The following is a 26,217-nucleotide window of genomic DNA, read 5'->3' on the forward strand; positions in this document are numbered from 1 at the left end:
AACAAGACCCATGGGGATTCTGCCATACTTTGAAGCTATGGTGCAAATAAATCACTCAATGTTTAGCACACATTTATAGTGTGACTACAAACAAATGCTTATGACACCCAGAAAGCATAACAATAATTGAATGTGACAATTTCAAATCACGTTTCATATACACAGCCAGCCATATACTCTGCATAAACATTTAAGTACACCTGCTATAAGCAAGCCTTGCAGGTGTGCTTAAAGTCATTGGTCCCACTCCAGGTATAACTGCCTTCTATTAAGGTCCAGTTAAAGTAGATCAAAGTTTCTCAACTGGTGCTCCTCCAGATGTTTTGGACTTCAGCTCTCACAATTTCTAACAACTGGTAAGCTGGCTGGAATTTCTAGGACATGAAGTCCAAAACACCAGGAGAACTACAGTTTGAGAAAGTAGATGGGTGTTGAAATCTCAATATGCAGACTGGGCAGGTGTGGAACATCATTTTGAAAAGTGTCTCCATATTGAAACAACAAATTGTTTTTAAACAACAGAACAGAAGCTTGATGTCAACCCTGCAAAAGACTCCTCAAATTGATCTGAATTAGTTCTTCTTGCAAAGTATTGGCACCATCTATGTCAGTGTAGACCCCACTTAACTTCAGTTCTATATTACAGTGTAGACAAGGCCCAAATCTATGAATGCCCATCATCTGACAAAAGGCAGGTAACATTTGAGGAAGCGCTTAGTCAATTGTGCTCTTTAAGAAACTGTTCTGATTTTTTAATCCAATGACAGATTTATCAAAATGAATAAATAAACATAAACAAATTTAGTGGTGAGTTGGGTATATTACTTAAACACAAAAATCTTTCACTGCATAACAACACGGGTAGCAAAGGAATAATAACAATCTATCTGGATGTGGGGTGAGGAGTGAATTTAAGGAATCCGAAGTACAACTTTAGTCGTATCCATTGGCTCACCTTCAGCCATATCCATTAGTAGGCAAGGTAATATATGCTTGCATACCAGTGAACAAAAACACATTTGTCACACAACAGTCTGTGTTGTTTTGTACAGAAATCACCATATTTTCTGTGCAGAAAACAGGATTTTCTGCATAGGAAATAAATTTCAACACATAAACATTCATTCTTGAACTAAAAAGATTCCTTCCTGCACAGAAAGCATTGATTTCTGCACAAAACAACGAGATGGCTTTTTTTTCACAGAATAAGACCTTCTTACAGCAAGAAGAAAATTGTTGAAAATATTCATTGCTATCTTTGAGAAGAAACTTTGTGAAAAATTACATCCCTAGTAATGGATTGGAAACACTCCCAAATTGGTCACATGACCTGGCACAAGTGGATCTGAATCCATTGCTCACTTTATTGACTTTATTTGAATGATGAGGTTTACAGGCTTTGTTTGATTTTAAGCATAAAATGGATAAAAAGAAAGCATTTGCTGTCTTCAAGATAAAACTATCAGGTAGAGTTATATTACTGACCATAGCTATTGAGGTAATAGCTTTTGGGACAGAAGAGAAGCTTGCTTCTATAGCTGTGAGAACTTCACATGCTAGATGTGCTCTGACATCTATAGAGTTGTAAGACTTGGTTTTATTTAGTTTTTAAAAACACTAAAAATAAAAGAGACAGAAAAAAAACAGAATCTTCCCAGAGATAAGATTGCAAAGTGTATATTTGCCATGTCTGGAAATCAGAATTAATAGAGATTACTCCAACCTCTTTTTGAAAACAAGACACCCTGTGTTGAAAAAATACTATTTAAATGCCTGTCCTTTTTCAGCAGTGTAATCATACTTAGTTTCAATTTAGACTTCAGTGCTATCCCAAATTATTTCTTTTTCCATGGAAGCAGGAATATATATTCATCTTTGCTTTGAATGTGTTTTTAAAACTTTATTGAAACTGAAAACAGGTTTTTTTCTTCTGTTGATGTCATTAACTTTGTTTTGTGCTGTCAATCTTGATACGGTTAGGAATTACATTTGTGAAATTCAAGGAAGCACTGCTAAAGGCCAACTTTATGCAGAAACCTACTTAAAATACAATAACAGACACATACACCCTCTATTTAGCAAACCACGTCACTGACAATCATTAGAATGACTTTAATTGAGACATATGTTGCATTATAGTATATATGAGATTACATATTTTTTTAATATTAGCATTTTATACAAATTGATGTTTCAAAATAATATACAGTACCTTTCCCAACACAGTGTCCTGTAGATATGCTGGACTATAATCCCCTGGGAATTAAAAAAATGGAGCAATATATCTGGACAATATGCATTATAGGAGTCTACACTGGCCATATAATACAGTTCCAAGTTACATTATACATCAGTATAGGCGGGGACTTAATTTAAAGGGCACAATTTGTTATACAGAGAACAGTCATGGAGTGGAGGAAATCCTAAGCATTTATGTGTTTACTTTGAACTACTCACCCAGTTTAAACAATATTAAACCTCAACATACAAGCTGCTTAAAATCAGACTGTACAAGTATAGTGGAAAATAATGTATAATATTACAACATCTAAGGCAGTAAAATCCTTCAGAAAATCTTTCACAGTTAATTTCACTGTATATGACTTTTTCTATCAAAACTTCAAAATGTAAAAATAGTCAATGCTTACATCAGAACATATGCTGATCTGTTTTGCAAGGAAGGAAGTACTGTTATGTATGGTGTTTTCCTAACGATTGCAGAAGGACAGAGCTTTTGTACTAGATTAAAAGGGAACTGGTGGAGAAAGATCTCATACCTGCCCAATGAGGACTAAGAATACCTTTGATAACCGAATATGGTATAATACATTGGAAAAGAGCAATCAGGAGAAAAACATAGAATGGACATGAGGTGTAATGGAAGCGGGGCTGGGGGGGGGGGGGAGAGACTGGAATGCCTGACAGGGGCACTCCACAGCGTGGCATTTTATTGCAGATTCCACTATTACTTCTAAAAGCATTTGCTGCAGAGGAAACAATGGTGTCACCATTTCCCTCAATTGCACCATATAATTCTAGAAATAGTGACAAATAAGAGGAGGTGCAATAAAGATGTACAGAATTATGCATGCTATCAGGAAAATTGGTAGATTTTCTTCTCCCTTTGGAGCACTGAGTCTCTTGTTGAACTGTGAGAGATTCAGGCCATATCAAAGGAAAAACCATATAGCACAAAGGAGTTCTGAGGCCTAGCAACTTGGATGTTTAAAAAAATATTGGATATATTCATAGAGAACAAAGCTATAAATGGCTATTGTTCATGGGCCAGTACCTCCTTTCAGGACTCTCCAATATCAGGTGCATGTGTGTCTTTATGTTCCCAGAGAGCTTGAGGCTAAGGAAGAAGGATGTTGTCCTCTTACCATGCTGATGAGCTTTCCATGGATGGCTCGTTTACTTTCCATGGACAGCTGGTTGGCCACTGTGTGAACAGAATCACAGATCAGAAAGGCCTTCAATCTGATCATCGATGTTCTTAATCATCTGATTGACCATCACGGCAAGCAGGATACTGAATAAGATGGACTCCCCAGTGTGATCTAGTGCAACTATTGTGTTTTCTACTAGGCTGCTTCTCCATGGCATCCTAGTCTGGACTCTGCAGGAGTTACTAATAAATGAGGAGCAATACAATCACAGCTGTTTGTAGTAGCTGCTAGTAGATGATGATGATGATGATGATGATGATGATGATGATTTACTTTATTTATACCCCACCTTTCTCCCCAAGGGGACTAAGGCGGCTAACAGCCACACACTGTGTACAATTTAAACCAAAGCAAATACAAAAATTAAAAAAACAATTAAACAGTTCTCTGTGTGTTAGGTTTAAAATACAGTTAAAATACAATAAATACAATTAAAATGCATTTTAAAACACATAATCCATGTGCTCCTCCCCCCAAATCTTACCCACAGCCTCCCCAGCAACATGCCCCTTATCCTTCTCCAAATGCCTGCTTGCAGAAAAAAGTCTTGACCTGCTTGCAGATGAGAGATACAAACCCTGCTTCACTTTCAAAATAGGCTGCAGTCAATTTACTAACAGTTTCCCCAAATTTGTAAGAATATAATGTAATAAAAATTATTTGAGTCAGTGTGTGTATGCACACATGCACATGTATACACATTCAGACTACAGTTGGATTATATAGCAAATCATGGGATCAAAGCTATTAACTTTTAAAGGAGGTTGTGTTACCAATAATCTTTTATCCTTATTCCCACAGTTTCTTGCTTCTGCCCTGAGATAAACTTTCTGTACCACTTAAAGTAACAGAATAGATGAACAATAGAAAACATTCTTAGCTCTCCTTAAAAAACAAGGAAACAGTTAAAAAGATATTGAAACCTATGAGTGCACAATTCTTTCCGAGTGAAACAAAAAACGCAAGTGAAATTACAGATACACCTTAGAAAGATAGGTAGTGGTGTCGTGTAACTTTTATGTAGACTTCAAAATATTTTTCATGTAATTCAACTGTATTTTCAGATCATTTCTAACTAGATAGACCATTTTAATTGTCTCTATCATTTCACATGCAGCACATTCCTAAGTACATCTACTCAGAAGTCTTAAGATCTATTACCTTGTTCTCAAGTAAATGCATACAGGATTGTACCAGACTTTTCTAATAGCTTTATCTATTTTTCTAAGTTAATAATCTGTGATATTTATTATTATGCTCATTATCATCACCATTATCATCATCGTTGTCATCATCCTGCAGGATGCTTTTAAAGCACTCAGCAATGTAATGAATAAATCAATTACATATATTTTCAAGTGTATCTAGATTACCTGCTTAAGAGACCAATCATCTTTTCAAAAATGATCTTTTCAAAAACTGGACAAAATAGTATATAATGCACGTAATTCCATGCATTTAACTACTTTGTTCTTTTTTCCTCAAATAACACCATTAAAATATTTTTGTGATATCAGACCCATTCTCAGGCAACTCTTTCTTTCTTCTGGGAACATCAGTGGCTTATCTGAATGAACACTCCAATCTGTCAAAATGAAATTCTGACACATACAAGGCTATTTGCTAGCTACCCGACTTGCCTGTTAACCTTTCAGCGGCACAGAGTCTTACAGCTGGTCCAATATTTGAGTGCCCATTCATCATTTAAGATTGGAGAAAGGATTTCTGTCTCAAAGAAATCTTATGGGAAAGGTCACTGAAGAAAAAGCATCAACTATGATTCATAGCTTCTTGCTAAATCACTTCTTACTTATCAGTCCTATAGAACAAGGCTACCAGGCTGGAATGGAGTGAGGATAGAAGGCTGTCAAAGAGCACTATAGAGCTATTACTGCTTTTGGGCCTGTCCAAAAAAAAAACCTAGATGCACTTGTGCAGAAAAAAATCATTGTTGTGGAAGACATATTAGCCATCTAAATCTTTCCATTTCCATTTCCATGTTCAATAAGGAAGAATCCTATATTGAGCAGATTAGCAAATTATCCAACTCTGAGCACTAAACACTGCCCAAATGACAAACCGCTGTAGTAAGCTGCTTCAGCAACACAGTCGCAACTCGGAGAACTGAGACATAAGATTTCATGGGACAGAGGCCATTTGGCCAGAGACATGACAAAGTCACCTCTGTGTATGGGTATGTGCATAACCTTACGGTAGAGAGAAGAAAGGTCTTTTCAAATTAAAACAAAAAGTCATACAATGCAAGAGATAAGAGTACTGTGTCACATTACCATAACAGCTCCAGCGAAATAAGAAGCCAGTCAAATGAATGCAAGATTCGATCAGCATGAATGTAACCAATGCCTTGTTTAACTGGTGTAATGAGTAGGCATGGAGCTGTCCAAAAGAAGCAATTATTCACAAGTCCTAGCAATAGTTTAGAAATTCTGTACTTATACTGTAGCAGAACACAGTCCTGATGTTTGGGAACAAGGAAAATGCACACTTCCCAAACATACCAGTTTTGGAGGGATATCCTCTCAACACCTTTTCAGCCCTTGTGATTCTAGGTAGATGGTTGTTGGTGGTAGAGAGGCTACAGAGTTGCTGATATTCACACAGAGTGGGATTCATTATGTCTACAGGCAGTAGCCATAGCCAGTAATAGTAGATTTATTTTGTTGCAATCTGTGTTAATTTCCTTCAGGTAAATAAAGGAGAGCCAATGCAAAGGTAACAAAGTCCCATCTATTAGGGCCGAGCCTTAGAAAGTACCTCAAGACTGCTGAAGCCCAGATAATTTTACACAAGTGCACACATGTGCGAAGCTATGAATCATTCTAACCAGTTGTAATCCATCTTTCAACTTGCTAAATTATTTTTCAACCTTTTAAAATCATTTCACTGCGTTGCATTGTTGTGAGTTGCTCAAGTTTATTTCATTGTAAACCACTCTGAGATTTTCAGATATACTATTTAAATATACTATTACAATAAGTAAATAAGAATTGTGCTCCAGCACAATCAAAAACAAGACAGGGATTTTAAAGTCCACAATAGTGAAGAAAAGTTCCAATCCCTTCAGGAATACTACTGTCTCTTTCTGCCTATAAAAGAAGCCCCAAGGGCGGACATGGTGGACATGTCTGATTATAAGGAAGTAAAAACAACTTGAATTGATCCAATCAAAAGTTTGTCTAGGTCACAGAGACCAACCAAAGGCAGGAAGATTTTCCCATGCCTGTTCTCCAGCCATAGGCATTCAAAGGCACCTATCTTCTATCCCACCCACCCCCCACCCCCCAAATAAGCTTGTCATTTTACTATTTTAAATTTATTCCACCTCATATTTATGTCATTTTGCCATTTAAAAAATATGGACAGTGTTTTTGCACAAGTAATATCAATGCTATGAAAGAGTTTCTTAAAGGTCCCTTTATCCTCATATTCATTTAGGAATGAATCCTCCCTGCAAAATGTCATCTCCCCATAAGACTTCTTTATTTTCAATGTCATTGTTTTTTGCCTTAATTTCTCCAACAGTAACACTGGAAATAAAATTCCAAAAAAAGATGGAAAGGCAATATTATCTTTTTCTTTTTCGGAATGAAGGACAGCAGAAAAGTAATTTGTGATCATTGAAAAAGTTCAATTGGCAAATGTTCTTGAAAAATCATAAAACATAAAACTATTAATAAAAATATCAACTGAAAAATAAGTTATTTCAACATTAAAATAGTTCTAGTTTTATGTCATTTTTAAAAAATTGTTATTGTTATAGCTCTAAAATATATAGTTAAGCAGAGTCAACCCTAGTTACTACTTGAATGGGCAACTGCCAACAAAAATTAGGTGCTGGGGGTTATATTTCAGAGGAAGGAACTGTCAAAACTGCATCTGAGTATTTCCTTGCCTAAGAAAACCCTATGAAATATATACACGGGGTCACCATAAGTTGACAGGTAGCTTGAAGGCACACATACACACACATTTTACTTTTTACACTAAATATGACTCCATATGGCTGGGAGGAATTTCCCTTTGAGAAAAAAATTATCTGTCTCATGTTTGAATGTCGATCCTTGAATCTAAATACCTACAAGCCAGCTATCATATAACTGTGGGCAGCAGTGCATCTACAAAGATGGTAATAACCCTTGGCCAAGGGCATACTCCTTCAAATAAATTGTTACCAAACACCTTTAGAATTAGAATCTCCACACCAATCCTTTGAACCAGGCCTTGAAACTAATTGATAACAAGTCTGCTTGATGCAATACTAGAACAACGTGTTCAAAACAACTAATATCAGCAATCAGCATTGCCGCTATCTTCTACTCTAACTGAATTTTTTGGATTATCTTCAAAGGTTGCCAGTTACAATACAGTATTCAGCTGGGAGGATACCAGTGTATGCTAAACTATCTCTGTCCAGGATATATTTGGCCTTTGCCTCATAGCTGGATCTGTGATACAGACACACACAAATATAATTCTGATCTATCTGAGGAATATAATCAACCTAGGTAAGATATGCGGAACTGTTGAGAACCTTTTGACTTATCTGGACTTAGCTTCAGGTTTTTGTCCCCATCCCATCCATTGCCGATCAGTGCATTTCATATATGTGAAGTTGGGTTTTGCTAGATACACTGGACCACAATGGTAATTTGATAGCCCATCCAGAAAATACATTTCCACAATCATATTGAGTTTTTAATACTCTGAACAATCTTTGTCAAATTTGGAATATTCTGAAATATTCAGAATAGTCAGAATATTCAGTGGATGCTTCATATTCACTGTGTTTTGGTTCCAGGAGCAACCCCCCTCCCCTTCAAATATCAAAATCTGTGGATTCCTAAGTCCCCTTGTATCAAATGGAAAACTTATATAAAATAGATAACTGAAGATTTCCTTTTTGGATTTTAAAAAAATATTTTCAGGCCATGGATGGTGGAATCCAAGGGTGCAGAATCTGTGGATAAAGAGGACCATGACAAATTTAGTATTCACATTTTTCAGTTATAGTTGTAGGGCATTTAAATACATTAAGAAGAAGCAATGCCAATACAGATAATTTGGGAACATCATCTATATCCTTTTACAGATACACTGAAGTTAATGAACTACATGTATTGATGAGCAAGATTTCTCTTAACAGAAAATTTGGTACCTAAAACAGATAGAAGACAGAAATAATAAAGACAGGTTACTACAGAAGAGCACTTCAAAAGTTTCAGGAAACTTTTTATTCAAAACAAGCAATATGTGATCAGATCTGGTAAGCTTTGCATAGCTACACTTTCTGAACCTCCAAAAGACCACTTGAAAGATTCTTCCACAATGTCCTTGTGGAAATATTTTCATTCATCAGCCTCTACTTTTCCAATGATTTCCACTATGGTGGGGTTTTTTTTAACCATGCTGGGTGGGGGTAGCTGCTGAGGCAGGTCCAACTGCCTTCTTCCTTTCCCTCTGTTTTTCTTTTCACATCTGTTTATCTTGAGGGTTGCAGAAAGACACATTCAGCTATAAAAGGATCAGTTACAGTAAAATTCCCAGGAAATATTTACTGCATTCTTTATTGAAGAGGCACTGCTGCAATCCAGCACAGAAGGTCTGTGTTTCTCCAACCCTCCTTCATCATCCTCCTAATGCCAATATTAAAAAAAATCAGCTTGACAGAGGACCAGAAATAAAAGGAGTATTGAGCAAGCATAAAAAGACAAAGCAGCTTCTTTGTCAAGAGCTTTGCTAAATGAAGCATATATGCATGTATTGTCGGAATTGTGTACTCATTCCTCCTCTCCCCTTACTTATCAAGAAGATAACCTGTACAGCTATCCCACGACTACTAAGTTTTCTCAGGTGCCTTTGCTAAGGGACTTTGTCGAAAGCTCATTGAAAGTTCAAGCACACAGTGTCTAGTGGATCTCTCCTATTCACCACAAGGATGCAAAATATGTATCAGTCCAAGGTCATGCATTAATATGCTGCTGTCTTCAACTAGGCTACGTCCTCAGCATGAATCCAGCAGAGAACAAAATTGCTCACTGTAACCTGCAAGCAGTCTTTGCATGTTCACAGGCTGGGTAATAAAGACAAATGAGCAGGGTGATCTAAAGGTACACACCTGTGCAGGCAGACATTATTGCTGGTTGTTCAAATGAAAGGATGTACAGGGAAGAAAATTAGTTCAGTTTTATAGCATTACAACCCCAGTAAAGTTTTAACATCACAGCAATGCATGTAGAGCAAAAACAAAAAAATGCAGTCTACTGTTGTCTTCTAAAGACTAAATCCTAAAGACCTGCATGTCCAAGACAATAATGTACTAGTTATTATTGTGAAAGGACAATAACATAAAATGTGCTTAAAAGATGCTCACGGGATCTAATGTGTATAGGTTTCACAGCTAGAGTGGCATCACACACCCAAGAAAAGAGTGCCTGCTATGCTATTTATACAAAGTGAATACGTCAGTGTTAGAACTGAAGTCACAAAAGGACTAGAGCCAAAGTCTATCATGGAAAGATGGATTTTCGTACCTTCCAATGCACACACCCTGACACATATTCTCAGTTTGTAAAGAACGTATACTCAATGCTTTACAGTGAAAAGAAAAAATAATTATCACTCAATGTGTTCTTTTCCTTTTGAGTAACATACCTGTCAATACCATGTCACTAAAAAGCAGATGCTGCTTTTTAAAAAATACAGTACTGCAAAACACATAATTAGAACTTAAGTATGCTGTGCGATACTAAGAACACAGAGATCTGTGTGATGAATTTTGAAGATAATGCACTACTCATCTCTGACAGATAAATAAAGGAATTAGAACAGCTCAACTATTGAGCAGTTCATGGTAGGGAACTACCCTTCGAAAGCTTTCCTCATAAATCACTTGAACACCTCTCTTGTATTACCGTAAATCATCTAATAGCACATTACACAATTAAATGGACATGCTGGGAAAAATCAAGTACAGTGGGTCCTCCAGATCTGTGGGGTTCAGTTCCAGGACCCACAGAGGATGGCAAAAAATGCAGATGAACACACCTCATATCATTACATGGCAACAATATGCACGCATGTGCATCATTGTGACTGTATTCACTTTGTCACTATTTTAGATATGGGCCATGATAATCTGTTGTTGATTGAAATTGCAAATTGGAAGCCCACAGATCAGGAGAGCCCAGTGTGATGACTTCAGGACAAAGGTGACTGTGGACTAAAAAAGAGTTGCTAAACAAGATCATGTGAACGTCCAGGATGCTGGGAGCCAAAGAGTTGTGGGATTTATATATTCATTGGAATCAACCTGCCAAATCTTGGTAACATTAGCCACCTTAACTATGAATGCCTTACCAAATTCATTTATCATTTTATCCTTACAGTAATCTGTTGCAAAAGGCACAATACCAGAGCTAAACACATCTATGTCTCAGTGTATATATATGTATTCTAGGTCGAACCTGCCAGCTTCAGGGCACAGAAAAGTTAGCTGAAAAGGCCTGTCTAGTCAAATCCAGTAGCTAGCATGTATTTTGAAAGAATGTGACTGCATTCTTATCACCACCAGATGTGCTGTATTGCTAAGTCAATTGAACACAACCTAATACCACTAACTATTTCTCATAGAGTAATATCCAATAGTCAGAAAACAATGAATTATATAACATTTTGTACTGAGGGAGAAGGTCACTTTTGGGGCACAGTGAGATATCTTCTACAACCTGCTAGCTAGAACACAGTGAAAAACATCTCTCTCAAAGAAACTGTAGTCAGCAAAATGATGCAATATTTTGTGACAGTGATATTCAGATCCATTCAAAGACCACAGATGGCAAAAGCAGTTCAACCTAGCAAAAGGACCAGTATAAATCTAGCCAGCTAACATCACTCTTTCAGACAGACAGACAGACACACACACACACCCCACCCAAATTCCACCTCCTTTCTTCTTTGAAGTTCTAGCCTAGGTTAGGGCACATTTTTAAACTAGTGCTCTCCATGCAGAGTCCAAATGAAGAGAGCATCAGTCCCAACTTCTCCATAGAAAGGACCAACAGGACCAAGTAGAGTTATCTCTATCACCATAAGAAAGCTATATTTGGGGAAATATTTGGCCGGCACATTGCAGCTTGACTATCTGCTCCCTCTTCCTTGAGGGTGGAAAATGGATTAAAGAAAGTCGCATATTGTCTTTTCCTTCTTAATTCCTCTTTCTCTCCCTGCTCCCATTCCTCTTAGTAACACCAAAACCTCTCAACCTTGGACTGAAATGTCTGAAATGGGCTGCACTGCTCATTATCAACTCATTAGCCTCCTTACATGTTTCATGTAATTCCATAATTAGTTTTACCTGTTATCAAAGAACTGAAACCAGCTAATGAAAGATTAACTGCCATTGCTTTCTCTTTCTACTCCATTCTGTTCTACTTCAGATTTGTGCTGAATATGATGAACCAGAAAATACTCTAGCGGAATCTGTACATTTGGGGCTATTGCGTAATATTAGAGAGGATATTTTATTCGTTTTTTTAAAAAAAAACATGATTGTAAAAAAAAATAAAAGAACCCTCGTTTCATTGCAGTACTTCTAATCTAGGCCAAAAGAGCTTTTAAAAAGTATAGCACTAATTTGCATTGGGTGGTTAATAGCAACTATGTCAACATTATTGCCTTGATGACTTTGTTATTGCTTTTTTAATCCTCCTTATGTGGTTGGAACGTCCTTGTGCTGCATACGCACATTTAAGCACACTTGTTGAAAATTGGAACTATTAAATATTTAAGAAATATCTGAGGGGAGAAATAAAAACAAGAGCAGTCAGGACTTTGCTAAACAATCCTAGCTTGCTTGTTACCTTGTATCTCACCTTGTTAGCAGAGGGCTTTTTTTTCTGTACGATTTCATTCTGGAATTGCATTTGAAACACTTTATCTTTTCAGCAGGAATGGTCAATTACACATTTTACTTAGAGCTGCAATTAATATTTCTCCCTGTAGAAATCCCCCACTGGAGATTCCCGCTGCACATGATCAAAAGTTTCAGAATATTCTTGTGAGCAGATCTCCAGCCTTACACCTGAACTCTTAATGGTCTAAAGCAGGGGTCCTCAAACTAAGGCCCGGGGGCCGGATGCGGCCCTCCAAGGTCATTTACCCGGCCCTCGCTCAGAGTCAACCTAAGTCTGAAATTATTTGAAAGCACACAACAACATCAACAATCCTATCTCATCAGCCAAAAGCAGGCCCACATTTCCCATTGAAATACTAATAAGTTTATATTTATTAGCATTGTTCCTCATTTTAATTATTGTATTGTTTTTAAGTGTTTTTTACACTACAAATACGATATGTGCAGTGTGCATAGGAATTCATTCATGGTTTTTTTTTCCCCAATTTATAATCTGGCCCTCCAACAGTTTGAGGGACTGTGACCTGGCCCTCTGTTTAAAAAGTTTGTGGACCCCTGGTCTAAAGAGACCTCAACATTGCCAAAAAGATTCAACAACCTCCCATGATTGCTGCTCTTGTGACTTACATCGAAGAGGAAGATCTGAGGCAAAACTATATGAGGCAAAGCACATATTTGGTGAGGAAAATACATGCTTTGGTATATTTCTCTTGGAAACAGGAAGGCTGAGAGAAGGGGACATGATATCCATTTGAAAGGATGTCACACTGAGGAAGGGGCAAGCTTGTCAAAGGCTTTCATGACTGGAATCACTGGGTTGTTGTAGGTTTTTCAGTCTGTATGACCATGTTCTAGAAGCATTCTCTCCTGATGTTTTGTAGATGATTTGCCTACATCTGTGGCAAGCATCCTCAGAGGTTGTGAGGTTTAGAACATCCTGAAAAATCTACAACAACCCAGGTGCAAGCTTGTTTTCTGTTGCTCTGGAGACCAGGACACAGAGCAATGGAATCCAATTACAAGAAAATAGATTCCACCTAAACATTAGGAAGAATGTCCTGACAGTAAGAGCTGTTGAACAGTAGACCTTTGCATTTCAGCTGAACCTTGATCTGTTTCTGCTGGCTGAATTTCAGGAGACCCCTGGATCTGTTTTTGCATGCCTCCCAAAAATGGACAGGTACCTGAATAGCTGTTTTCAATCTGCAGTCAAAAAATGTAGCTAGATCCTGACCATTGGCAGCAATGGGGGGGGGGGGGCTCCTAGGCTACCCTTCCCATCATTTTTAGTCCTAGCAGGATGAAAATTACCACACTTGGAGAACACATCTACCGCTGTTAGCCCACCAAGTTTCATAACTTGGTGGGTTATCATCTTATTTTTAGGATTTTTTTTCTTTGTAGAAATAAAATCTCCTTTTAAAAATCCACAAAAAGTATCCCACCACCCAGCTGGCTCTGCCCTGTAACTGGAACAGCAGCAGGACACCATTCCTTCCTGCCAAATATCAAAGATGTACTTTCACATCACACAGTCCAGTGCCCCACTATTACACTTTCTTCTTTACTACTTGCAACAGCCAAAGGATTGTTACTAATACTTATTATTATTATTATTATTATTATTATTATTATTATTACTTGAAATTCAGAAGGCAAAGAGAACTGGAAATATAAACAAAGATTTTGTTTGCAAAAGAATGAAATTATAGGTAGGTAGGTAACTAGGTAGTAGTTTTCTAAGAATAAGGTTTTTCTGTTTGTATGCTGGAATTAATAATAATAATAATAATAATAATAATAATAATAATAATAATAATAATAGCTTCTTTTTTCTCCTCCCCTCCTCGCCTTCAAAAATACTTTTAAAAGATAATAATAATATAAATCTGTTTAAAGTATTTTCTGAAGGGAAGGAGAAAAGAAGCTAAAGGGTGACTCTAGGCTCTCAGTCTCCCAAATATTTTTAAAGAAAAGCACACCAAGAGCAAAGAGATTATATTTCTTTCTCCCATCCCCACATGTGTGCGCATACCCCACCCACCTGTCCCACACTTTCCCACTAAATAAAAGAAATCAAGAAAATGAGGGGAAAATAAAGGAAAATCAAATAGATTCAATGCTGCCTTGAGTCCCCCAATGGGGTGAGAAATATGGGGTATAAATAAAGCAAATAAATAAATAAATCCCATGCAAGCACACAGCAGCCTCTTCATATGCTGTGTGATGATGAATAGGAGAGAAGAAGCTGTGACCAGCTTCTGCATGGCCCATATAGCCTTAAAAAAACATGATGGCTGAATCCTTATTGTTATGGCCAGCTGAACAAGTCAAACAAGCCAGATTGGCCGAAAGGAACCGACCAAACCGAATCAGTGCACAAGTCTATTCAACAGTGGAATATGCTGCTGATGGTGCCTTGGTAGCTGATGGAATCTTATTCTCTGGAGCAGGCCCGTAGCCAGGATTTCGTTTCGGGGGGGGCTAAAAAATTTTCAGGGGGGGTTTCGGGGGGGCTGAGTTTCGGGGGGGGCTGAGTCTGAGTGAAAGAGGGTCTAGCCTAGCAAACCTTTTGTATCATTACCCCAATACCCCCATGCATATGGGATATATTGAGTATGGTGATCAGATCATGATATGAATAAACATAACAGTTTAAATAATGCACCAATAAGGCCTTTTCGCGAACCCCCATGAAAATTTCGGGGGGGGCTGAAGCCCCCCGAGCCCCCCCCCCCCCCTGGCTACATGCCTGCTCTGGAGGCTATTAAGCAGAGGCTTGATGGTCATCACTTAGGAGCACTTTGATTGTGTTTTGGCCCTTGTGTCTCTTCCAACTCTACGATTATAGGATAACATTGAATAAAAAGTACTTAGTGATTATTACTATACAATATTTATTTAACTGCATCTTTCATCAATGAAGTAATCAAAAGATCCCTATATCTACATGTGACTCCATTTCACATGGGTGAAATGCTTTATTTAGTCCTTTTCTATACATATAAAGAAAGCCCTTGATTTCTTTTTCTTATCAAATGAGAAAACAAAGGGACACAAATTGAAGTCTTCCCCTTATAAAATGGGGACCAAAGTGTAAACATACCAAGTGAAAAAGCCCCACTGAAATCAATAGGGCTCATTTTATTGATTTTAATGTATGGACTGACTGTCTTAATTGTTATAATTGCTGTTTACATGTTTTATCCATTGTTATGTTTATGTTGGCATCGAATTGTGCCTTTTGTAAACCGCCCTGAGTCCCCCCTCAGAGGTTGAGAAGGGTGGGGTAGAAATGCGCAAAATAATAATAATAATGTCTATGCAATATCTTTAGGGCCTAATATCAGGAACCTGATTCACAAGAGATTCTAAAAAAAGTATGCATCTAATTTTAACAAACACTCTCCCTGCAAAGTACATTCTAATTTGCTGTCTCTTTAATACACAGGTTTTAATCATTCATGATACTTCTAGGCATTTGTATAAGTTTGTGAACTCCTTACTACTCATAAGCAACACTAATGGAGTAAATTAAGCAACTCATCAAAATATACAGAATAAATAACTGGTGCTCAAAATGCTAAACTAACAATTCAGGGGCTACCTCCAAATGTAACCCTATTAGTAGGCACTATTTGCTTTTCAATTAATCAGTTTATGCACTGCCAGTAAAAGTCAATTTCTTTTTGCATATAATTTGATAGTGTGAAATACTTATTTAAACATGAAAATAAAGGACCTATTTGCATATTACCCCCTTTCACTAGTTTGATTCATGAGAAACAGAAAGGAGAGGGAGAAGAGGGGGCAATGCATCTGTCTCAATATCTCTTTGTTGTTCTATTCATATGTAGAGTCACCGTACCATCAAGCATCTAGCTGTAAGCTGGCTGGGATTTCTGGGAGTTGAAGTCCCAAACACCAGGAGGGCTGCAGTTTGCCCATGCCTGAACAGGTTCCCAGTACCCCAGTAGGCCACCATTTTCATGATGGCTCCTCGCTGGAGAACTTGGTTTGGGAGCCACTATTTAAATTTTTCCAAGTTCCTCTCTACATAGCATCATTGGAGAACATTGTGAGAAATGACTTTCCCAACATCATGACTGGTGCATCTCCTTGCACAACAGCCCATTCATGAAGAAAAGGCCATTAAAAGGATCCTTCTAACCTTTATTTATGTAGACCTTTCTCCCAGGAAAGAATAAATTGAATAAATTATAGTTAAGGCTTAAGACCCAGATATCTGCTATAAAATCATGTATTAATATGTGCATTAGCTTCACCACAATTTATGCTAACTAAATTTGATATTTTCACCCTAAATACTTAGCATCTTAAGATTACTTCCTTAATCTTTTTTAAATGGAAGTGTTACAACTGCACTTGAAAATTATGCTCAAATATGTCAGCACTCAAATATGATTCAGCTCAATGCACCAAAGCTTTGAACAACGGTTATAGCTACAAATTTTACTTCTACAAAACGAAGAAACAACACTGAATATGATGTTTGTGGTACAATGGTGAAGCAATGCAAGTGATGGACATAATTCCGATCTCTTTGGAAAACAAGCTGGGTAATTATTAAAAGGGGCAACAGCCAGACTATTTTCATTGATAAGTAGCTGACCTATTATAAGGCTCTGAAAATTAGTTGGATTCCACCATTCAGTGGGATCATCTTTTCAATAACTGGAATCTCAGAGAAAAAGCTTTAATAAGAATTTTAACACCAAATGCCATTAATTTCATTGACATTTGATCAGAAAATAGAGATTAAGTTCTAGAGAGTTCTGTGCCCAAGCACTTCCATTCAAAGTACCTGTTCACGGTACTTTTTGTTGTTGTTGACTTTAGTATCTCATAATGAAGTTGGGAAATCCTGAAGGTTCTATGGATATAAGTAGAATGTTACCAGGTTTTTTGGAAAATTTCTTGATGAATGAAGTGCCATTACTCCTCATGTGACACATTGAATAACAATCAGAGCTTTAGTACTTTGGAATAAAAACATATTTGTGTGCAATGAAACTAGTTCAAAAGGGGGGCAATGTGTATATTAACAATGGTACCCAAAACTAGGAACAGACCCGTAAATTTTGCAGATGCATTAATTTTATCAACTGAAGTTTACTATGAGGTGCAGTTAATCTGCAAAACTTGTATCAGCATTGTTTTTCATGTCTATATGAAAAGTGGTAGCCAAAAACTAGGAACAGGCCAGTACAGTTTTCACATGCACTGATTTATCAGTCATAGCTTACTATGTAGTGTAGATAATCTGTAAAACATGTATCATTTGTGTTGCAGTATTGTTTTTAATGTATATTTATATATTTAATATGTTGGGGGTTTTTAGAAGAAGAAGGAAGCTATATGAGAAAGTTCTCCTGTCTTCAATGGAGGCTCATACACTTTGATGAATTAAAGCAGCTGGAACCCATTAGGAATCTAGCCAGCCAAGAAGTAAAGAAGAAAAACTGGTGAGAATGAGAGCAATAAAGGCTAACACAGAGGAGCTATTAAAGACTTTTGAAAGCAGTACCTACAGTCAGAAGTGTGGAATTCTCTTCAGGATATGGTTTGGATGAGTGCTTTCCCTCCTGAAAAATCATTACCTCGTTACGGTAATTGAAATTCTAGATATCTGAATGTAGCAAACAGCACTTTCATCTTTTCTCTTGACTTAGCATACAATTAAAAGAAAGGAGTTACCCATTCTCCTACTTTCCTAGCACCACAGAAACTAACATACTTTAGAATATTGACTTTTCTCATCTCTGAAACAGACTGGCAGATTGCATACTGCAAAGTAAGACTCTAGTTACAAGTTCTGTTTTGTTACTCATTGTCGAAGACCCTGGTTTAGGAGTCACAATGGGTTGTGCTGCAACCAAAGATGGTCAGATCAGTGACAACTTCAGTGATTTTATTTTGGGGTATTTTTAGTAATTAAGAAAAAGGCAATGTAGAGTCAGAGAAAAAGGAAAGGAAAAAGGCAGAGAGAGGAAAAGGAGAGGGAATATGGCTGTGTACAGTATTTAAATATGTAGGAACTGTGTTTGAAAAAGTTGAAGAATGTTGGTCTAGAAATAAATTCTGAAAGCCCAATCATATATGATTTATACGATATAATGCCAGGAAACAAATATTCATAAAGACATGCAAAGTGTGATGAACCTATTGAGAATGAAGACTTGCAGCTATGGGGCAACAGTACAGACTTATTCAGCATCGCGAATCAATATTACTGCTTTAAACCATGATCTGCTACAGTGATATGGATAAGGTTGATTAGCTTGGATCTCTTCCTTTACTTTAAGGTTCAGTGGGAAGGGTCTATGTTTTCACTTGCCTTGCTAGGTTAATGAAGGTACCTGAGCATAGACAATGAAACAAAACACCAAACTCATTTATGAACAGTGAAATTTGCAGTGTGTGTATCAAGCACCAGAGATATTTGTGTGTGTTCTAATGACTGACAAACTCTCCTGGCCAAGAGGAATCCATCTCAAGTTTGATAATTCCTGGACAATATCTTGGTGGAAGGAGCAGCCACAGAAGTCTTAGCTGTGACCTCACCTGTAGATACAGCCTGGGTTTGTATAGGTTTCCTCAGATGGAGATTAAATTAGATCACAAGAGAGGAAACTGCAGCCAAAAGCTGACTCCAGCCTTTTGGGTTTTACAAAATGGCATCACTTTTCTATGATACCATTGCTTGCTGGTTTTCCAGTTGCTATACTTTTTTTTCTTTCCAAAAGATTGAAATGCTTTCCTGAAAGCCGAGTAGCTAGCATCAAGAACTTTAAGATGAAGTAATTTGATATTTTTCATCCCACTCTTTTGTTTAGACACAAACCACTGTGATGTAATTCCAGGCGGACTTCCTTGAAGCTAAATTCAAAAGAAGTTTCCCATATTTGAATGAGATGCTGTGTTATATAGGTGGTTTATATATAGCAGATTGCTTCATCTAACCTAGCAAACCCATGCAAACTTGGTTTGTGAGTCAAAGACTGGAAATGCTCAGTTAATTTCCTGTCCTCTAGAAATGAGACATTAGGGATAATAGTAACCATCACTCTACTGCATTAATCTATCACGATTCTGAAAATTTTATAAAGAAGACTTTTACCATATAGGAAGTGAGAAGTGGCAGACATCCATACTTATTTATGATAAAGAAAAGGCACAAGAGATCATATTGAAACATTGTGTTGACTATTGGAAGACCAAAAAATTTCAAAAGAAAATCATGTTGTATTTTATAGATTCCAGAAAATCATTGTCTGTTATTATGGATCACTAAAAGAAACAGAAGTTCCACAATATTTTATTGTCCTGGTGCATAGCTATATTCTGGACAAGATGACACAATTGTTAGGGTAAAATGTGGGAAAACAGATTGGATTCCAAATGGCAAGGTCAGTCAAATCTGTATTTTATCACCCTAACTCGGATTCCCTCCCTCTCTAAATCCATAAGAACCTTCAATAGCTCACTGTGATATCTGCAATAACTATTTCGCAGATAAAATCTCTGGCATAAGAGCTGACTTAGTCACTGTCATTGGAGCAAAAGCCACTCTGTGAGTAGAGTTATACTGGATCAGTTTTAATTGGTGAGCCCTGTGAATGTGGACAAGCAGCTGGGACAAGTAAGGACAAATAAGGAGAACAACCTTCTTTCATAATCCTTGTTCCTCTTGGCTACATGGTCATCCAAAGAGGAGATATGATTTGACCTTAAATACATCATATTATTCATGCATCTCTCAGGGAGGTGACTTTCCATCCCATTTAAAAGAAGCAGTAGTTTTACCACGGCTAAAAAAGCTCTCCCTAGATCCCCTGGGCCTTAATAACTGCAAACCAATCTCCAATCTTCCTTTTTTGGGCAAAGTGATTGAGAAGGTAGGTGCTCTTCATCTCCAGTCAGTCTTGGATGACACACACCTCCTTGGCCCATTTCAAACTGGCTTCAGAGCAGGATATGAAGTTGAGACTGCTATGGTCGCTTTAATGGATAATCTCTATCTTAACACTGACAAGGGATAGCCAATACTCCAGAGGACAGGAGCAGAATTCAAAACGATCTTGACAGATTAGAGAGATGGGCCAAAACTAACAAAATGAAGTTCAACAGTGACAAATGCAAGATACTCCACTTTGGCAGAAAAAATGAAATGCAAAGATACAGAATGGGGGACGCCTGGCTCGAGAGCAGTACGTGTGAAAAAGATCTTGGAGTCCTCGTGGACAACAAGTTAAACATGAGCCAACAATGTGATGTGGCGGCAAAAAAAGCCAATGGGATTTTGGCCTGCATCAATAGGAGCATAGTGTCTAGATCTAAGGAAGTAATGCTACCCCTCTATTCTGCTTTAGTTAGACCACATCTGGAATATTGTGTCCAATTCTAGGCACCACAATTCAAGAGAGATATTGACAAGCTGGAATGTGTCCAGAGGAGGGCGACTAAAATGATCAAGGGTCTGGAGAACAAGCCCTATGAGGAGCGGCTTGGGGAACTGGGCATGTTTAGCCTGAAGAAGAGAAGGCTGAGAGGAGATATGATAGCCATGTATAAATATGTGAGAGGAAGCCACAGGGAGGAAGGAGCAAGCTTGTTTTCTGCTTCCTTGGAGACTAGGACGCGGAACAATGGCTTCAAACTACAAGAGAGGAGATCCCATCTGAACATTAGGAAGAACTTCCTGACTGTGAGAGCCGTTCAGCAGTGGAACTCTCTGCCCCGGAGTGTGGTGGAGGCTCCTTCTTTGGAAGCTTTTAAGCAGAGGCTGGATGGCCATCTGTCAGGGGTGATTTGAATGCAATATTCCTGCTTCTTGGCAGGGGGTTGGACTGGATGGCCCATGAGGTCTCTTCCAACTCTTTGATTCTATGATTCTATGATTCTATGATTCTAAGGGGAGTGTGTCCCTCTTAGTGCTTCTAGATCACTCGGCCTAAATGCCTGTGGGGTGGGAATCAAAGGCACTGTGTTGCAATTGGTCCAGTCATCCTCACAGTTGATTGGGAATAGCTGCTCTTCAAAAAGGGAGTCGTTATATGGCATCCCACAGGGTGCCATTCTATTCCCAATACATTTTAACATTTACATGAAACCGCTGCAGGCATGAGGCAGGGTGTTAGCAGTACACTGATGACATCCTTAGCCTTCAGCTAAGGATACGTCGACTCTTCTCAGTAAAAAGCCTAGCAGAGGCAATGGGCTGGATGAGGAAAAACAAATTGAAACTGAGTTCAGTCAAGACAGAAATCCTTGCCCTCAAGGATCCTAACCTAGGGATGGAAGTGTGCCAGTGGCTTCTGGATGTGGTTACATTCTCCCTGAAAGACTGGAAGTGTTCCTGAATCCATCTCTCCAAATGTCAGCTCAGGTGGATGCAACAGTAAGGAGTGCTTACTATCAGCTTTGGCTAATACTCCAACTCTACCCCTTTCTAGAATCAGAGGATCTAAGGATGGTAGTGCATGTACTGGGAACCTCAAGGTTAGACTTCTGCAATGCACTTTACACTGGGCTACCTTTGTATAAAGTTTAGAAACTCCAATTAATTCAAAATATGGCAGCCAGATTAATTACAGAAACATCCAGGAGTGAGCATATTACACCTATAGTACAGTCACTCTACTGGCTGCCAATTAGTTTCCGAGCAAAGTTCTGGGTTTTGACCTTTGAAGCCCTACATGGTTTGGGTCCAGGTTACCTACAGGATCACCTTCCCCTGGACAATCTATCCTGGATGCTTATGTTTTCTGGGGGGCATCTACTCTTTTTTTTAAAAAAAAAAATGGTTTATGGGGCATACAGAAAACAAAACCGACATCAAAACCAAAATAAGTAAAAAACAAAAAAGAAAGAGAAAAAAAACAGAAAAAAGAAAAAAAGATATACAAAAGAGTATGCAAGTTTACAGAATGGTATACAGTCAGCGCTCATTAAACATATAAAAAATCAGCTTTGACTGTACAGTTATAATACATTAACATTTATTGTCCCTCTAACCCCACACCCGTGAACCCAACCCCCGTGACCACTCCATATAGATCACATAACTAACCCACAACTACCCACGTGTCTTCTTTCACTGAATCCCCTTTTTGGCAATCTTCAAATCTACTTTTGTCTTCTTTTCAAGATATCCAATTGCCAACCGCCATTTTTTTAAAAAAAATCTTCATTATTTCCACCTCTACTGCTGTTTGTCAGTTTGGCCATTTGGGTATAATCTACTAATTTATCTGGGGGACATCTACTCTACCTGACTGGCAACCATCAACCAAAGGTCCTTTTCAGTGGTCACCCCAAAACTGTGGAATGTCCTGCTGTAAGGGCTTTCAGCAGGCCTACCCAATCAATTTATAACTATGAATTTAAAATTCATGTCTTGTCTTTACTGGATTTGAATCTTTGTTCTGTGTATTTTAATATATGTATTTCATAGAAATATATTTTAATATATTTATTCTACATAATGTTTTATGATGAAGTGTTTTAACTATGTTGTGTCCCACCTCAAGCTGTGAGGTGAGTAAGAAATAAAATTATTATTATTATTATTATTATTATTATTATTATTATTATTTAGGATTTGATTGAGAGAAAGGGAGTATGAAAACTGGAAAAAGAAATACTAATAATTTAAAATATGCACATGTTATCAAATTATTAGATAAAAGATGGAAAAGTAGAAAAAGAAGACCATATTACTGGATTGACTCAGTCAAGGAAACCACACCACTGTATTTGCAAGACCAGAGCAAGGCTGTTAATTCCAGGGTCTCTTGGTGGCCTCTCATTCACAGGGCCACCTTAAGTTGAAGCTGAATTGATGAATTAGTAGTGTTGCCAAAAGTAGAAGTGTGATCGTGTTATCTTTTAAAGGCCATAGACTAAAGTGAGAACGTTTGTGTAGAAGTGTTTTAGTTGTAGTGGGTATGCAGTTATGTGGTTTTGGTAGTTTTCTACATCTAAACATTAATTTATGTAGGAGTTTTCTTATATAAAAGCTATATATTTTTAAAAGAATGAACTTTCCAAGCTTCATTTCGTGCAGAAATATGACAATTGATTCAGAAGTAAAGCATTCAGATCATGTTGCACTCATCATGTTGTGCTAACTGCACCAACTGCTTTCTGTGATCAGTCCTGATTATTCACTTCTGAATCAATTCAAATGATCACCCATAGAAGTGCAAAGTGACATACAGAGACTTTTCCACCTTATAGCATGAAAGACAGAGAAAGCAGTATTGCACATAATAGATTTTGAACAAGATCTTTTTTATAATTTGGCACTATAATCTATGCTGGAAAAATGTTTGTAGTTCGGGTTACTGTGAGTTTTCCAAGCTGTATGGCCATGTTCCAGACCCCTCAACTTCTGAGGATGCCTGCCATAGATGTGGGCAAAACATCAGGAGAAAATGCTTCTGGAACATGGCCATACAACCCAGAAAACCCAAAGTAACACAACGATTCTTACCATGAAAGCCTTCGACAACACGTCTGTAGTTCCATTATGTAAACACTTGTTCTTAACTCCATCCATCACACAATTTAGAAATTTATAGCTTTGTCCCAGTGCAAAGCATACATGTTAGAAATGAATGCACATAGCATTCCTGCATGGCAGAGCATCATAAATAACATGTAGGTGCCAATTATCTGTGATCCTGAACATAAACAGCCACTTGTCCAGTAGTTTATTGTAAGTATTGAATCCAAGTGTCCAGCCAAATAAGTTTACATAACTGAAAGAGAGTAAAATATTGTTTCTATATCCATAGCAATGATATCTCCCTTACAATTAATAGCCACTATGGCAATGCATGGAATCTAATCAGAATAGCTGCAGATCATATGGTTCCCCTGTTCCAGTTATTGTGAGTGGGCACCCAAGAAAGCCTTGTGGTCTTTGTGGGCAAGTAACCTAGTCACTTTAATGAATTTGTCCCTGAATAGCATTTAATCATTTCAGGAAACCTTGTTTTGGAACACATTATGGCTCATTAAAACAAATTGAAGAAAGCTCATTGCAGAATAATATCGTTCAATGTCCCATTTATCTAAGTAAAAGACAACTAGAGACCTTATTTTAATGAAGATTCTCATGAGTGTACAAAAATGAAGATTCACCTGATCATGATTGCTTGACTGATCAGCTTTTTTATCTGAAAGAAAATCTAAGTACATTCCACCTTCAGAATCATTTATTTTAAGTAACAGTTCTAATAAGCCTAAACTATCCTATATCAATTTCAATGAATATTTATATGTCAGTGTGGGGGAGTATAATAACACTGTATTACAAAACAATTTATAATATTTGGTATAATAAAATCAGACTTTATGAAGACCATTGACATTGATTTGTGAAATTTACACATTGGGGGTGGGAAGCCACTTTCTGAATTACATACAAAATAAAACCCAACAGATCAGCAATTAGAATTAAACATTTCTCCATGCTCCAGGTACCACAACTCAACACAAAGTTTAAGATACGTGACTGACCACTGAAATCCTTGGCAAGCTGAAGTGTCCTGCTTCACCTGGCTTCAGGAGAAAAAGAGAGGGACAGCGGGGTGAATCTGTCACCCCGCACAGAGGTCCCTCTCGGCTACGCTTTCCCCATCACATGGGGGAAGTGTTACACTTCTATGGAGGACCTGTGATTTGCTGTTGGGGAAACCTCCAGTTGGGGGAAGGGCCTCTGTCAGAAGTCATCGTGTGATTACCAACATGGGGATCTATCCAGAAGACTGGGCAAAAGTGTCATAGGACATTTTTTAGGTGAGTGTGATGAGGTCATAAGTCTGTTTTAGGTTATAGACCACATTAGGAAAAAGAAGAAAATTGTGCTATAATGTGATGGATATTCTCTCTGAATTCCTCTCAGAGTTAACAAACCTGGACTTCTACAATTCATTTTGGCCCAACGACCTTTAAACCAGCGTATTTTATATTATGTATTTGTTTGTTTTAACATACAATATAGCATACAAAAATAAAATAAAACAAAACAGGGAAAGGGTAACTCTGTGTGTGTGTATCAATACACGCATATATATCTAAGATTAAAGCTAAACTAGCTCAAACTCAGTACTAGCACTAGACTATAACAATGCCGACAAACTTATTAGGGCATTTAAACCTAGCCAAAACATCAAAAACTGGAGCAGTGGATTAAACTGCTGAGCTACTGAACTTGCTGACCAAAAGGTCACCAGTTCAAATGTGAGGAGCGGGGTGAGCTCCTGCTGTTAGTCCCAGCTTCTGGCAACCTAGCACTTCAAAAACATGTAAATGTGAGTAGATTGATAGGTACCGCTCAGGCGGGAAGGTAACAGTACTCCATGCAGTCATGCCAAAAACCTTTACCTTAAAACATCAAAGTGCTCTGATATCCCCCCACCCAACCACCACAGATCAGATAGACCTACTCAGCCAATCTGGACTAGCATTTACTTTTTCCCAGAGATCAGCCCCATATTTGTGTCCACTGGATACAATTGTTCATGGAAACTTGTCAGTGACCAGCAGCCAATGGCCAGGGAACCAGAACTGGTCCACTTTGAATAGCAATAGTTTAAACCACTCCTTGGTTTAAATATTTCTAAGAGGATAAGCCTTTAAAAATTGGTTTAGATTTAGGCATGGTCTGTTTCTCCCATAAATGACTTAGATGAATGACTCACGGGGAAAGATGTAAAATGAAATAATAACCAATATTTACTGAATAATACAAAGTTAAAACATTAAGCATGGACCTTACCCTACACTTATTTCCAAGTAACTAAT

General features: G+C 37.7%; 1 protein-coding gene across 18 annotated transcripts in view; it reads right to left on the minus strand.

The window, feature by feature from the left end:
• The window catches only part of ATP2B2 (ATPase plasma membrane Ca2+ transporting 2), a 572,092-nt gene that overhangs the window by 241,522 nt on the left and 304,353 nt on the right, over positions 1–26,217 (minus strand). The window contains exon 1 of one of the 18 annotated variants that reach the window (XM_067463581.1): positions 3,293–3,377. The exons of the other annotated variants lie outside the window; for them this stretch is intronic. The gene's annotated coding sequence lies outside the window, so the exon portion shown is untranslated. Of the gene's footprint in view, positions 1–3,292; positions 3,378–26,217 lie in introns of those variants that run through there. 18 annotated transcript variants of the gene reach the window in all.

Source organism: Anolis sagrei, chromosome 2 (assembly GCF_037176765.1).
Source record: "Anolis sagrei isolate rAnoSag1 chromosome 2, rAnoSag1.mat, whole genome shotgun sequence".
Classification (NCBI taxonomy): domain Eukaryota; kingdom Metazoa; phylum Chordata; class Lepidosauria; order Squamata; family Dactyloidae; genus Anolis; species Anolis sagrei.